Raw genomic sequence first — 14,387 nt, 5'->3', positions numbered from 1 at the left:
TGTACTTCTTCAGACAAAGTAACACCATTAAATGAATCACTTGTATATCTACCCCCTCCAAGTAAACCACACCTACCAAAATTCACATGAATAATTAAATTAGTAATTAAAAGTTAAAGGTACATTAACACACAAAATAATCCATTAGAAGCAATCAGTTAAAAATCAATGAAACAATTGGTAGAAGTAAAAAGCTGAACAGCTAAAAATCCTGCAACACACCTAAAACATGAATGTATATTTCAAAAAGTGAAGGTAAAAATGAAATAATGCGGATGGAAAATATAAATATTTATGCATACAATATATATCAGCTCATATGAGAAACAAATGCATATAATGTTAAAATATTACATATTGATAAATGCAAAAATACATTTGTATACACAAATCTTAAAATGCCTACTATAATGAATGTAAAATGTATATATGTATATAAAATATGTATAATAATAATAATAATATATCTGAAGCTTGGAATAGTCTGGCCAAGGCTGTATACATTGTGACTGGCATCTCACACACTGGAGAACAGTGTAAGCACCACTTCCATGCCCTAAAAGGCGCAAGAGGGATATGCACATCTAGTAGTTGGATGAGTTTCAAACTAATGTCATCTCACAGCTTTGAAAGTATACTAATAAACAGAATTTATAATACATAGAAAGCTAAATATAGGTAAGACTGGTATGCATAATGCTCTTCTGTTTTTTTCTTTATTTTTCACAGCCAATTCCAAAATTGAGTTGAATAGGCAGCAGCCTCATGCTGGTTGTCTGAAGAGACTGAGGGAAGCAAGTGGTATGCATGCATTGCAAGAGATGTATTATTGTATATTTAAAAGTTAAAGATAGATTTTTTTTTGTTCTCTATACAGTAGTAGCAAAATGAGCATGAATGGGCGTTCCTTCATTGAAGGTTGTGCGTTAGGCCCGGCAAGCCAGCACATAAAAATCTACTGCCAATCATTAGCGGACCGGAGTTCCGCTGTGGCGACCCCAAAATAAAGTAGCAAAATGAGCATGTATATCCTAACTGTAAATGTAAGTATGCATGCTTAAGTCTGTAGCACAAACCAGCTTTAGGAGTTATGTGTAAGACTGTAGTCAGAGATTGTGGGTTCAAATATCATGAGTAACAGCTATACAATACTCCAGTTCTTTAATAATACTACATAAATTAAAATCTATGTTCATGACAAAAATGTCCTGCTGTTAATTGTAATCTGTATAATTGGACCAGGCATATGTGTAATATATGTACACTGCAATATATGTACTTTGAGCAATCTGTAATGATAGGTTGCAGTTGTTAGAATGTATACTTAAATATAACTGTTTAGATAAAATAGTTGTATAATTATGATAATGTATTTTATGTCACATATAATAGTACTTATTTTATCTCTTTTTTTCTCTCACCCCAACCCTTATATTTTCTTTTTATTTTCTATTATTTGTTGTCAAAATATCTCCATGTCATTCATCTGTAACAAATCACGAAATGAATCACAGCACAGTGAGGTAGACCAACCCCAGTGGGTCAGCCTGCACCCACTCCACCAGCTACAGCACCGTTGCCCAACACATCTGGGATCAAACTTGGCAGTACTGTCTCTGCTGCCCATAGACTACTTGTGGCCTCGGGTAGCACTATTCCCGTAGCTGGTGTAATGGTACCCTCCTGGAGTAATGGCAGAGGTGTGGATTTCATTACTCACCAGGTGATGCCAGGTTTGGGGTGTAGGGACATTCACAGCAGCATTGTTGTACGTCTATGCTGGATGGAGAGGCTGCTGTCCTTCATGGTCCATAGGAGGAGGAGAAAATGTCAAGCACTCCAGCAGCCAAGGTATTAAGGGGACAGTGATGACATTCCTGCAGGTTAGGACTAGATTCTCACTGTTTCCATGTTTGATAGGCATGAGCTTGCATTGTCCCCCCTCACCCCAATCATGGTGTCCCACAAACATTTGTGTCCCTCACTGTCCCTGTGTCTTATCTATCCTGTTTGATTGCAATTATTTTCTTACCTGCCCAACTTGCCTGACCCAGAAATATCAATACCCCTTACCCAGCATTCCTCTCTTACTGAAGTAAAAAAACAAAAATGGGCACCTGTTCCACAAAAAGTATCTTCTCATACATAGCTCTCTATTTTTCACACGTCTTCTTGACACACTTGATTTGATCCACTTGACTATACAATATGATTGCATTGTTGTCACCCCCTTTCTGGCAGTGACAGTCTAAATTCAGCTAATATTCTGTACATATTTCAGCTTCTACATCCGTAAAAACATTAGAAAATTATCTAAAAGAATTTATGAGAATAACTTGGCTATAAAGAAAAAATGTAGTAGTTGTGCTCTGGCTAGACATGTTTTGGTGCACAACAATTTTAAGAAATTTGCATTTTTATTTGTGCTACATTCTGTTAATATATGGTATTTTAAGGGTAATTACAACATTTTGCTTGGGTTTAAGGAAGCAGAGGGGCAGATAAGACTTGCTGCTGATAAGCCACCTGGTTTAAATGAATATATTAATATAAAATGCTTTCTCTTGGCACAGAGATTATGATAAAGTTGCTCATTAGTTTTTAGTTTGAATTTCATTTCAATTGTTGCACTATTAGTACAATTTATTTATTTATTTATTTTGTTTAATATGGTTTAACTTTAAAAAAAGAGAAAAAAATGTCTGGTAATTCTACTATTAGGCTTTGATTGTCCAGTTTTTGCATGTAATGTATGGCAGGCTTATTAAATTCAAGTGAGGTTTATCTTATAGTATTTTCTGATGAAGTTCTGTGTTCTACTAAAGGACTGAAAGCAGTAAAAACAAATTATTTAGCTGTTGTTTTGGTAGATTTGCTTGTAACTTAGCCTTCCACAGCTCTTTTGGTGTTTTGTTCATATTTTCAGTTTACACTGTTAATGAAATGAATAGATATGGTTATTTCCTACCTCTCTCCTGCACATTCCTATATTACTTTCCCTTTGTTCTTGCTGCTTGCTCTCAATTTCACAACTTTCCTTTCTATCCCATTTTAACACCTACAATCTGGTCATAAAATAGAATCACACACAACACACATAAGTACCAAAAAAGCAGTGGAGTCCTTCACTTTTTGGCCTCCTTGTTTGCGTGGACTTTGGCAATGCCATACAACAAGAACGTCTCTTCTTGGTGCTGTTACCTCTGCCCAATGAAGCTTAAACAAGCTGCAATATGTCTGCACACAGTAACACATAGTGAAGGTAGTGTAAAGTATAATTTCATTGCATTATCAGTACTTATTTAAAAGTATTGCATACACCTGGATTCATACCCTATATCATCTGGAGCACAAAAAGAAATTTGTCAATTCATTTACACCTGTCGTTACAGAGTCAGCTAAGCAGCAGGTTCATACATTCAATGCTAACTCTCATAATGTCAGCAATGAGACTCACATTTGCACACTGGTTAACTACATACAAACAGAGAAAGCATTAGAAATGTGTATCTCGCATTTACAAACACTTTGCTAGGCATTGCTCAAACCTGTTGCTCACCGTTGCACCATGAAATGTAAATAATCGCACGTTTTACTTTTGTTTACTGTCCATTTAGTCTTCGTGTCATGAAACTACATGTGTAAACATAAAAACGAAGTCCTATCTAAGAAAATCTCACATATTTACAATGCAGCCATGTCTTACCTCCCCCAGTGCACTGCAGTCCTGGTCTCTCAGTACTTGTTCACAAATAAATCAACTACACTACATAAATTAATAACACACGTTGTGCTCTATACCATGCACATCTTTAGAATGGAAATACACATTCAGATTTTCAAATACTTGTAGTAATGTGGACACCTGTTTGCAGATAGTTTGTAAAGCTGTCTCTTAAAGTATGCTTGCACACTGGAACAGAACCATCACATAGTACACATTGCACATTCATCAATCTGGTAACATGCAGAACTTGAAATATCTTGCTAGCTGAACATGCCAACACATCTATTTCATGCAGGCCTCCCAACATCTCCTCTCCAACATCCAGTGCTGATGCCATCCAGCATATGTTGTACTGCAGCCTTGCAAAAGTCAGACTTGTGCCGTGGCACTTGCATAAAGTACTGAGTTCCCTAGTGTACTTAGGAAGGGGTTCTGTTCTCACTGCCATCAACTAGGAGGTGTGTGTGTGTGTGTGTGTGTGTGTGTGTGTGTGTGTGTGTGTGTGTGTGTGTGTGTGTGTGTGTGTGTGTGTGTGTATTCAACAGTTGCCTATCCAATCTCATGGCTTGACAATATTTTGATACTTGCACATGCCTGCACATTCATTTCATGCTGGTGTCCCAACATCTTCTCTCCAACAACCAGTGCTGATGTCTTCCACCATAAGTTGTCCTACAACCTTGTAAAAGTCAGACTTGTGTCATGTAGCTTGCATAAAGTACTGACTTCTCTAGTCTGTGCACTTAGGTAGGGGTTCTGTTCTCACTGAAGTCAACTGGAATGTGTGTGCGTGTGTGTGTGTGTGTGTGTGTGTGTGTGTGTGTGTGTGTGTGTGTGTGTGTGTGTGTGTGTGTGTGTGTGTGCGTCTTTATGTATGCACTTGCTTGACATTACAGAGAGTATTTTATACCAGCATGTGGGACACTGCCATTAGCATTATTTCCTCACCAGATACTGCTGATGTCATCACCTATAAACACTTCTCTGACACTCTCCAAATCAGCCTTGAGCTGTGAATGCTTGCCTGAAATATAGATTTCTCTAGACAGTTTAGACAGGTAGATGTTCTGTTCTTACTTAGCATGTGGGACAATGCTATTAGCATGTTCTCCTCACCAGACACTGCTGATGTCATCATTTATAACTGATTTGCAGATGCACAGTATTCCCATCAGGGCAGGGTCAGAGACTGACCTGTAGGCCAAGCACAAGTCACTTCATCATGTAAGATACAGATTGCAGTGACAGAACTTTTGGTTTAGCCACATATGTTGTGGCATGGTTTGTAGGGCCTGTATTTTCTTGGTGTGAAATCATGGACCTTTTCTATATGACACTAGCAATATACCAGCTGTGTGTGGGTCTATATTGAATCAGCAAATGTGTAAAAAAGTGAACACTGATTCATTGACCCTAGTTCACTGAACGCTCACAATCCCGAACACTCAGAACAGAGATTTTTTTTCCCAGGGAAAAAAAATCGCTGTTCCACAAAAAAAAAAAAAAAACTTAAAACAATATTTAATGTGGGGGCTTCACCCCCCACACCCTCCATACTTAAATATACCAACTCCTAGATCGCACCACAGTGGAGGAAATGGCAAACTCCCGAAACCGGCCCAGCAATTTTTTTCCCCTGGGAAAAAAAAATCGCTGTTCCGGGTGTTCTGGATTGTCAGCATTCACTCATATAGGGTTGATGAATCAGTGTTCATTTTTTTAAGTGTTCACTGATTCAGTATAGACCCCTGTGTGCAACAGACATGTGTGAGTTACTAATGTTACATCCAGATCTTTTACATCTGTTTGATGTCCTGAAAGAGGTCATTGAGGGCATGCATGATGACAACACTATCATCCTGTGAATCTTGACCAGGCCAAGGCATTTGACACAAATCCAGTGAGGTATTCACTTAACACTGTCAGATGTAGCCATAAATGCCTATATCACCAAGTGGTAGACCACTGGATCACATATGTGGTATCTAAATATGTTAAATTGTGTGAAGTGACATATATCTCTGGCTTAGTGATCAGTTCCATACATCAGGGCTGTCTGCCATGCCCTTTCCTGTCCATTATTTAAGTCACAGATGTCAAGAATGATATAGATATACTATGTCCAAACAGCTGTCTGGAGGACTGTAGACTGTGAGCAATCATCGAATCTAACTGTGATATTAGTATAATACAGACAGTATTTACACACACCAAAGTTTGCTTCCATAGCCATGACAACACATGAGATTAAACAAGGCCAAGGGGGAGATTCTTACATTATGAAATCAAATGCACAAACCAAGGATAATATAGACATCAGACCTTAATAACAGATCAATTGATATGAGACTTATGTCCTGGGGTAGATGGTATGCAGAATGTCCACTAGCATGTGCCCATAGTGGTGAGCATTCCCTTGTATGTAACATAACTACTGAGTATGTGCAGGACATCCACATCAAAGATCATAATACCTCCATAGGTCAAAGCCTTCTGTGTACCATCCACCCTTCTTCATGTAGCTCCCTATACATCTTCTAGTAATGTCTAATTGAAGAGTAACACATTTAACACAGTGAGAGCTTTGACACATCTTATTGGCCATATCTAGGTATTATTTTAGTTGCATAAATATTACTGTATGATGAAGCAGAGCACCCATCAAGGTGTTACACTGGATGCATGTATGATCCCTATTCTGGTGATTCTAGTGACATACATAGCTGTTTGACAACACTGATGGCATGGGTTACATTCATGACAGTGTGGATTGTGCCATGTATCTATCTATCTATATCTATATATATATATATATATATATATATATATATATATATATATATACATACATACACCATGTCAACTAGCCTGTAGTGATCATGTGATATACAGGTATAGCAGTGTCTCTCCTAAAACATGTCCAGTAGATGTTACAGTGTATAGATTGTTGACATGTCATAATAGTTCATAGGTTCATAGGTGTGTACAAGGCTAATGGCCCTGGAGCCTTTATAAACCTAGCCTACAGAAGTGCCCTGGCATTATGCTGCCCGAAGTTAGTTCCCAGTGCATCTATCATTTAGACCCACTGGAGTGATCCCCAGGGTGAACATTCTATTTCCCTTCCACTCATCACAATTTCTCTTGAAGAGGGCCAATGAGGTGTTGTGCCTGGCATGTATGGGAAGTATTTTCCAGAGTATGGGCAGTCTTTGGGTTATGAACCTGTCCCTCCTGCATGTTCTGTTGATTGTGGTAATGAGGTTGAGGTCTCTGGAGTGTGTGGTGTGGAGAGATTGGGATTTCTTTAGATGTAGCTTTTCTAAGAGCTGGGTCAGACATGGCTTTGTAAGTCAAGCAGAGATTGCCTCTTAGTAGATGATATGTCACAGAGAATAGCTGGAGTTTTTTGAGTGTGTCCATGTAGGATGTGTGTTTAAGGCCTAGGATCCTCTTTGTGAAGTAATTTTGTGGCCTCTCCAGCTGTTGTAGGTGTCAAGTGAGGTACATGCCAAATGGGGCATTATACTCTATGATTGGTCTAATGAGGGAAGAGTAGAGAGAAATGATGGCGTCTTTCTTCCTGGATGCAAAATTCTTGGTAATGAGATGAAGGACTTTCTGACCTCAGTGGCAATGTGGTGGTCGAAGGAGAGGTTGCTGTTAATCTGTGTCCCCATATCTCTTATAATGCCTTCAGTGGGTTCCCATTGATGTGGTAATCAGTGGGAACTGAGTTTTTCCCAAAGGCAATGACACACTTTTTGGCACTAAGCTTAAGGCCATGTTTTTGACGCCAGTCATTGGTCTCAGTGAGGCCTTTCTGTAGGCTGTCTGCATCACTTGGGGAGTTAATAATGTCTCCCAGCTTGCAGTCATCTGTAAACTTGGTCAGTCAGAGTCCCTCCATGTTGGCCTGGACTTGTGAGAGGTAGATTCCAAACAGTAGAGGACTCAGGACCAAACCCTGTGGGACTACACTTGTGACTGGTTGGCAGTCTGACTTGGAGCCTGCTCCTTTCACACTGTGGGTTCTATCTGTGTGCCAGTTTGCAACCCACCTAATGATATAGGGGTTGATGCCTAGTTTAGTGAGTTTATCAATAATTCCTGAGTTAGGAATGGTATCAAAGGCCTTGGCCAGACCAAGGTAGGCTTATGAGCTGCCTTACCTTCATCCACAACTCTGGTGACTGACTCAAAGAAGTCAACCAGGTTGAGCAGGCATGGTCTACCTTTCACAAAACCAAATTGTGTGGGATAGTTTGGAGATTCCCTATATCATTGTTAATTAGTCCATGATGATGTGCTCCATAGCCTTACATATAAGACTCATCAGGCTAGTGGGGTGATAATTGCCAGGGTCTGTAGTCACTCCTCCTTTGTAGAGAGGGATAACTGCAACAGTGTGCCATTTGGTAGGGACAAAGCCTGGGGTGAGGCAGTGAGTGAACAGGGCACACACATGTGGTGTCAGTTCACTTTGTAATTCATGTAGAACACAGCCAGGGATATTGTCAGGTCCCAGGGAAGCTGTATTTTGGCCTTGGACAATGCAGTTTTAACCTGTGCTGCAGTAATGCTGGGTGCATGGCATTCTTCCGGTATTGAGACTGGTCCTTTGTGGGAGGGGAGGTAAAGTTGACACTGAATCTGTCAGTCAGTATGTTGGCAATATCTGTAGGCTCAGTATAGGAGGTACCATTGTGCAGTAACTCAGATCAAATCAGAGTATTGTTGTGGAGATTCTTGATATAACTATAGAAGGCTTTGTGGTTGTTTTAGTGTCTGCCACAATTCTGCCTTCATAGTTGGCTTTGGAGGTTTTGATGAGGGATCTCAACTTTTTGTTGAGGCTGATAAGGGAATTTTTCCAGTCTTGGGACTTCACATTTTTCTGCAACAGTTTCTTCCTTCTGTTGTTTAGTTTATTAATGGCAGGGTCAACCAGCTTGACTTCCTTTTTTTGGAGGAGCATGTCTTGGTTCAGCAGAGTATGGCTAGTTCCATGCATTTATGTACATGTTTATACAGTGCATTAGTGTATGAATTGGCAGTCATGCATCTATTTTCCATTGACATGGGTGCCGTGAAGTTAACCACCTCTGTTTTTAGGAGTCCAGAGTCAGCTTTGGAGAAGTTTTTCATGGTGGATACCTTTGCTGGGGGTGTGGGTGAGATGTGGATTTCCATGGTGATTAGTTTGTGGTCAGATCTAACCAAGGAGGAATTGACTATTGGTGTAGAGCAACAATTGTCCATGTTAGTAATAACCAGGTCAAGGATGTTGCATCCTCTAGTGGGGTTAAGAATGAGCTGGTCCAGGGCATTGGAATTGGTAAATTCCAGGAAGCATTGGGCCAGTGCATTGGTGCATGAATAGTTTTCCCAGTTGATGGAGAAGTAGTTGAAGTCACCTAGTATGAAAGTGTTGGGTTGGATCTTAATAGTTTCCAGGGTGCTTAGGAATGTGAAGTGAGAGTATTGGGACATGGTTGGGGACCTATAGCAGGCTATGACCTGAATCACCATCTTACCCAATGTTAGTTGTACCTGGAGCATCTCAGATGTATTATGCTGAGCGACTAGTTGGAGGTGTGCATATCCTTTGTTTATATGGAGACACCACTGCCTTTGGAGCTTCGGTCCATGTTCTGGATCCAAAAGCTGTGGAATGAGTTATAGCCTGGTAGTGCATGGGTGCTTTCTGCTGCTTTAAACCAGGTCTCCATTACAGCACAAATGTCAATGTTCTCCATTTTGAGGAGTGCTTGGAGTGAGTATATTTTGAGATTTAGACTTCTAGCATTGAGCAACATGATGCTCAGATTGCATTTATTTATAGCTGTTATGGTGGTAATTCGGTCTTTGGAACACCGCCTAAAAATGCACTATAAGGGTGACAAGAGTCTTAGCCAGTACCCGGTAACCCAGAGGTGACAGATGCAGGCCATTTCTGGCAAAGCATTGAGGTTTGTCAATCATGTCATCCCAAGCAGACAGATACTGGATCCCCTTAGAATGGCACCAGAATCTTAGACAATTGTTGAAGTCAATCATTTTCTGATTGCACTGTGGTATAATTCTGGGCAATGGCAGGATGCTGTTCAAGGCTAGGGTCATACCTGTCTGGGCCACATAATCCAAGAGCATCACTATGTCTCTTTTTATGAAGTCCAGGGAGGTGAGTCTCAGGTCATTCACACCCACATGAATAATGACAGAGTCATTCTTGTACTTGTTGTGGAATGACCTGAGTGTGTGTTGTGTCAGATTCTAGCACCTGATAGACAGCTGACTGTTACCGTCTCCTTATTCAGCCTAGTGAGTGGGACATCAGTGTGCCTCACTATTAGTCACTTATGAATATTGTATTGGGCAAGCTGATTTGCCTTAGGGGCTTAGGTTGAGGGACACACTGTGTAGGTAAGCTATGTGCTTGTTGTTTGTGCTGTGATGTGGAGGTTGAGTGTGTTTCTACCTTGAATGTCTCTGTTGTTTGGGTAGATTTCTATTGACAGCCCTCCACAAAGGTGGGTGTGTGGGTTGTGTTTTTATGTGAGGGCTGAGATGGTGGGTGCTCTGGAGGGCTATGTGTTCCATGCGGTGTGGTGCAGGTGTGGACCTTCTCCTTTTGACCAGCTATTCTGGTCTTGGCTGGAGATTGCATGGCTTCCAATTTGGCTATATAAGCACATCTCTCACAAGTCTGAGTGTTGGGAGGTAAGAGGAGTGGGTTGTCTGTGTTCATGAAGCAGTTGCAACACTGCCTCAGAATCCCCAAGTTCACCAGGGTGTTCATGCAGAACATCTATGACCACTCAGAATCACATATGTTGTGTCAGAGACATGGGATTACTGTTGGTATTATTCTGATATTGTCCTTGATTGTGCATGCGTGTTTAATTGTTGTCCTTCAGCCTGTAACTGTGTCCCACTTGTTGGAGACCTCTGCTGACATTACAGTCATATTCAGGAAAATCAGCTTGTACAACTTCACAATATGCACCCAACACCAATTGTATATAACATCCCTGATAGATGTCCTCTCTATTGCTCATGTAAGGATGCTTATCGCACAAATAAATCTTCTCCATTGTTATGCCACCTTGTATGACAGTCACATAATATACATTTTCACTGTGAAGTCCATACCATGTGATTAGTGTTCCTGCTGCAAATGTCTTCCATGCCCTCATCTGCTGTACATTACAATGTTTCACCTGTCCTCTTTCCATGTTCATTCCTATAATTCATCTGTGTCCCTATTCAATGCACACACTTCCCCAGACTATTTATTTTAAACGGCAGTCTATGTAACCGTACAGATCATTTACTCCACTTTTGTACAGAATGTCTGGAATGGGATTTCACAATACTCTGCACTGTATATACTGTCCTGTACTGTGTGTGGACCATACACATTACAATATAATAAACCATGGTAATCATGGTGGTAGTTTGCTACACTTTAAACAAGATTGCTATTTGTTTTGTTTTACACAGTTTCCTGGCTGGCAATACTGTCGCAAGCCACTAAACTGTGCTTGTTTATGTTTAAATGTGGTGTGTGGTACTACAGGCACATAAACTCCATGTAAGCTTCACTCAAAGCCTACATGGAGTTTATTGAATCCCATTGATTGCTTCAATTGTCTATAGGATTGTCTACCTTCTGTAATTACTCTTGTTCTGTTTTATTTATGCATTTCTTCACCCAGGATGTGCTTGTAAATGGTCTATTGTGATCAATGTTCTACCCCAGAAAAAAAACTCAAGGCCTACAAAAACTACAAGCACTGTTGGTGACTCCCTGCTGTTGAGGAAAGTAATCTCTTTTTTTGTGTCTGTGAGTTGCTTAAACTGATACAGCTGCTTTCTGTTTTAGAGGCCTGCTTCACCTGTTGTTTTGTTCTATGTGACAGACAGACACTTAAATTACCCAAGATGCACATTTCAAATGTTTTTTTCATCGGTTAGTTTTTTTTTGTTTGAGTGATACTTAAATACACAGAGCATATCTGTGGCCTTGTCTTTTCTGATAAGACTCAAAGCCTGCAAAAACTACAAGCACTGTTGATGATTCCCTGCTGGTTATTTTTTGTACCCACCCTCCCATTCCTGCTATGCTTTTTAAATTTGGTGATTGTTAAGCTGCCTACCCTTACTGTAAATTAAGATTTATAAGCTCCTCCTTATCTGTTGATATCTTGAATTATTTATTTGGCTTTCCTTGTTCTTACTTTGAAAAAAAGTACACTTTCCTCATTGTCTGTTCTACTGATTTACTTAATCTAAATTAATTATCCAGCTAGCTGTTGGATAAAGTGATGTATTTTTACACTCTAACAAGCTCTTTTCTGTGTTTTTACATAGAGAGAACAGAGGGTGTTCCATCTAGTGGCATTTGTTGGTAGCCTGGTCTGTATGTGTTGGGGAAACACAACAGATATTCCTGCATGCAGTTGTTTTATTGGCCAGAGGGCTTATTAAAAATGTCTTTAGAAATTCTGCACAATTGAGTAGCTCTTGGCTCATTTCTATAAAATGAAGTAGTTTTATTGAATAATTATACTTTTATAAGCTGTTTAAAGTATGCTGCTATCTTGAATTACATTTAGCACTTCCTTAAGTCTGTTTGTTGTAGCATTTTACTCAAGACACTCTTTTACTATGTTTTTTACATTAGGAGGACTGGGATTATTCATTTAGTGGCAGTAGGTGTTTGTCTGGTCTATCTGAGTTGGGAAGCACACAAAAGGCCTCTAATTGTAGTTGTTTTAGTTGTTGTATTGGCCAGTGGGCTCAGTAGTCAATTTTCTGCATCTCCATTGCTGGTATAAATTCAGTACACTTGCATGGAGCTGCTCGCCATTTCAGTGCCCTGTACATATGCAAACATATTGAAACATTGCTTATTTTCCCTATACTGTGAAAGTTTACTGTGCTATTTATTGTTTTATTTATTTATTTATTTATTTATTTTTGCAGTTATTTAAAGTTTAAAGTTGCATTTTCAAACTGCTATAAGGGCTGCTGATCTGCACAAAAGCACATTTATCTTCTGTGTCTTTGTATTAGGCATCTGTCTGTGGTTTCTTGACACTTGGACTCATTAAGAGGGTGAAGGTCTGTACTCTTGTGGCAGGAGAGGTCTGATTTCACCTATCTGAGCTCAGAATTGCTGATGGAACCTATGAAAGGTCATGGTTTGCTTACCTGATTGGCCTTAAGGCATAGTTGTGTAAAACTTGCTTTTTTCTGATCATATATAATCCTCACATTTGTGTGAAGCTATTTACATAGCAGTGGTTACTGGTGCCTTGTATATACACAATCAACAGAAGTTGAAATTTCCCTATAAACTTCCCTAACAGAAGTTAGCGAAATACAAATAGCCCCAATACATACAGGATCCAAATGTAGTACCACCAATAACTTAATGTGTTGTTCTCCTGACTATCTCTTGCAACTGGTGTGGTCAAAAGGAGATATACAGAATATTTTCTGCACTAATGCCTTGTGTGCAATACTTCTGCTGTGGTCACTTCTGACTGTAAAACGCATTAGCTCCTGCAGTAATCAGTTATCTGCAAAGTTAATAAGCTGCTGTTGTCAGTTCTTATAGAGGAACTTGTATTTGTATTGTTGACTGTATAGAGAATAAGTACTTGCTGCTGTAAGTTCTCCTAGAACAACTCAGTTTTGCATATGTACCCATTGCCTATTGAATTGCATTTAACTGTGCTGCTTCCATTTAATGCTTTTATTTCTCCCTGGAACTGCTCTCATATTTCTGTTCTGAACTGTCTTTCCCCCTTTTTTGTGCTGTACTTATCCCATGTAACTGGATCTCTCCAGCCTATTACTGCCTCTCCCAGTTCTCCCATGCCTCTATATTAAAGTACTTCTCTCTCTTTTTCAGCTTGCTTGGGTATTTTTCTCTCAGGTTTCCCCCTTCTACAGCTCCAGACTGATGAACATACCTCCCCAAAGAAGAAATCCAGGGACATTCTGAAAATTAATCCCCCCATCTTCCTGTATGTGCAATACTCTGTTGAAGCTTATTTTAAGGAGTTTGTATTGCTAACCCTCAATGTGCACACTAGCAGTTCTGCAGCAGTCCCTTTTCCCAGCTCTCTCCCATTCAGTCATTTCACTCCCTGTAATAAGTAGATTCTACATTTTACTTTTCTCAGGAATGGCACTAGGTGGTGATATATTCCCACTCATTGTATTGGGTAACTTTCAATACTTTTTCCCTGCTCCCTGCAGCTGTAAAGCTTGTTGTCCTTTCCCACTGTTTTTTGTATATTTGTCATACCTGTTCAATTCTCCTTGAATTAGACCAAACCTTAACTCATAAGTAACATACCTCTGAGCTTGTCAGTATCTTTGAGTGCTCAAGAGTGCCTGCATCCCTGATTGTTTTTGTTGGTCTCTTCTGCCCCTTCCTCCTTCTCAGCTCTGCCACTCCATTTGCGCTTCAGGCTCACTCCACTCCTCTACCATGCCCCCAGTTCCTACCCATTCCATTGCCTCTACACTTATAACCCCAAAAGCACACCCCAATAACACGCAGCCTATTTACACAATCCCCACCCACCTCCTCATCTACCAACCCCTCCTGTTTCCACTACCCAGTACCCTCCCCTTACCC

The sequence above is a fragment of the Protopterus annectens genome, chromosome 3.part0, assembly GCF_019279795.1.
Source record: "Protopterus annectens isolate FY-2018-M chromosome 3.part0, PAN1.0, whole genome shotgun sequence".
NCBI lineage: Eukaryota > Metazoa > Chordata > Ceratodontiformes > Protopteridae > Protopterus > Protopterus annectens.
This window is presented reverse-complemented; position numbering follows the sequence as displayed.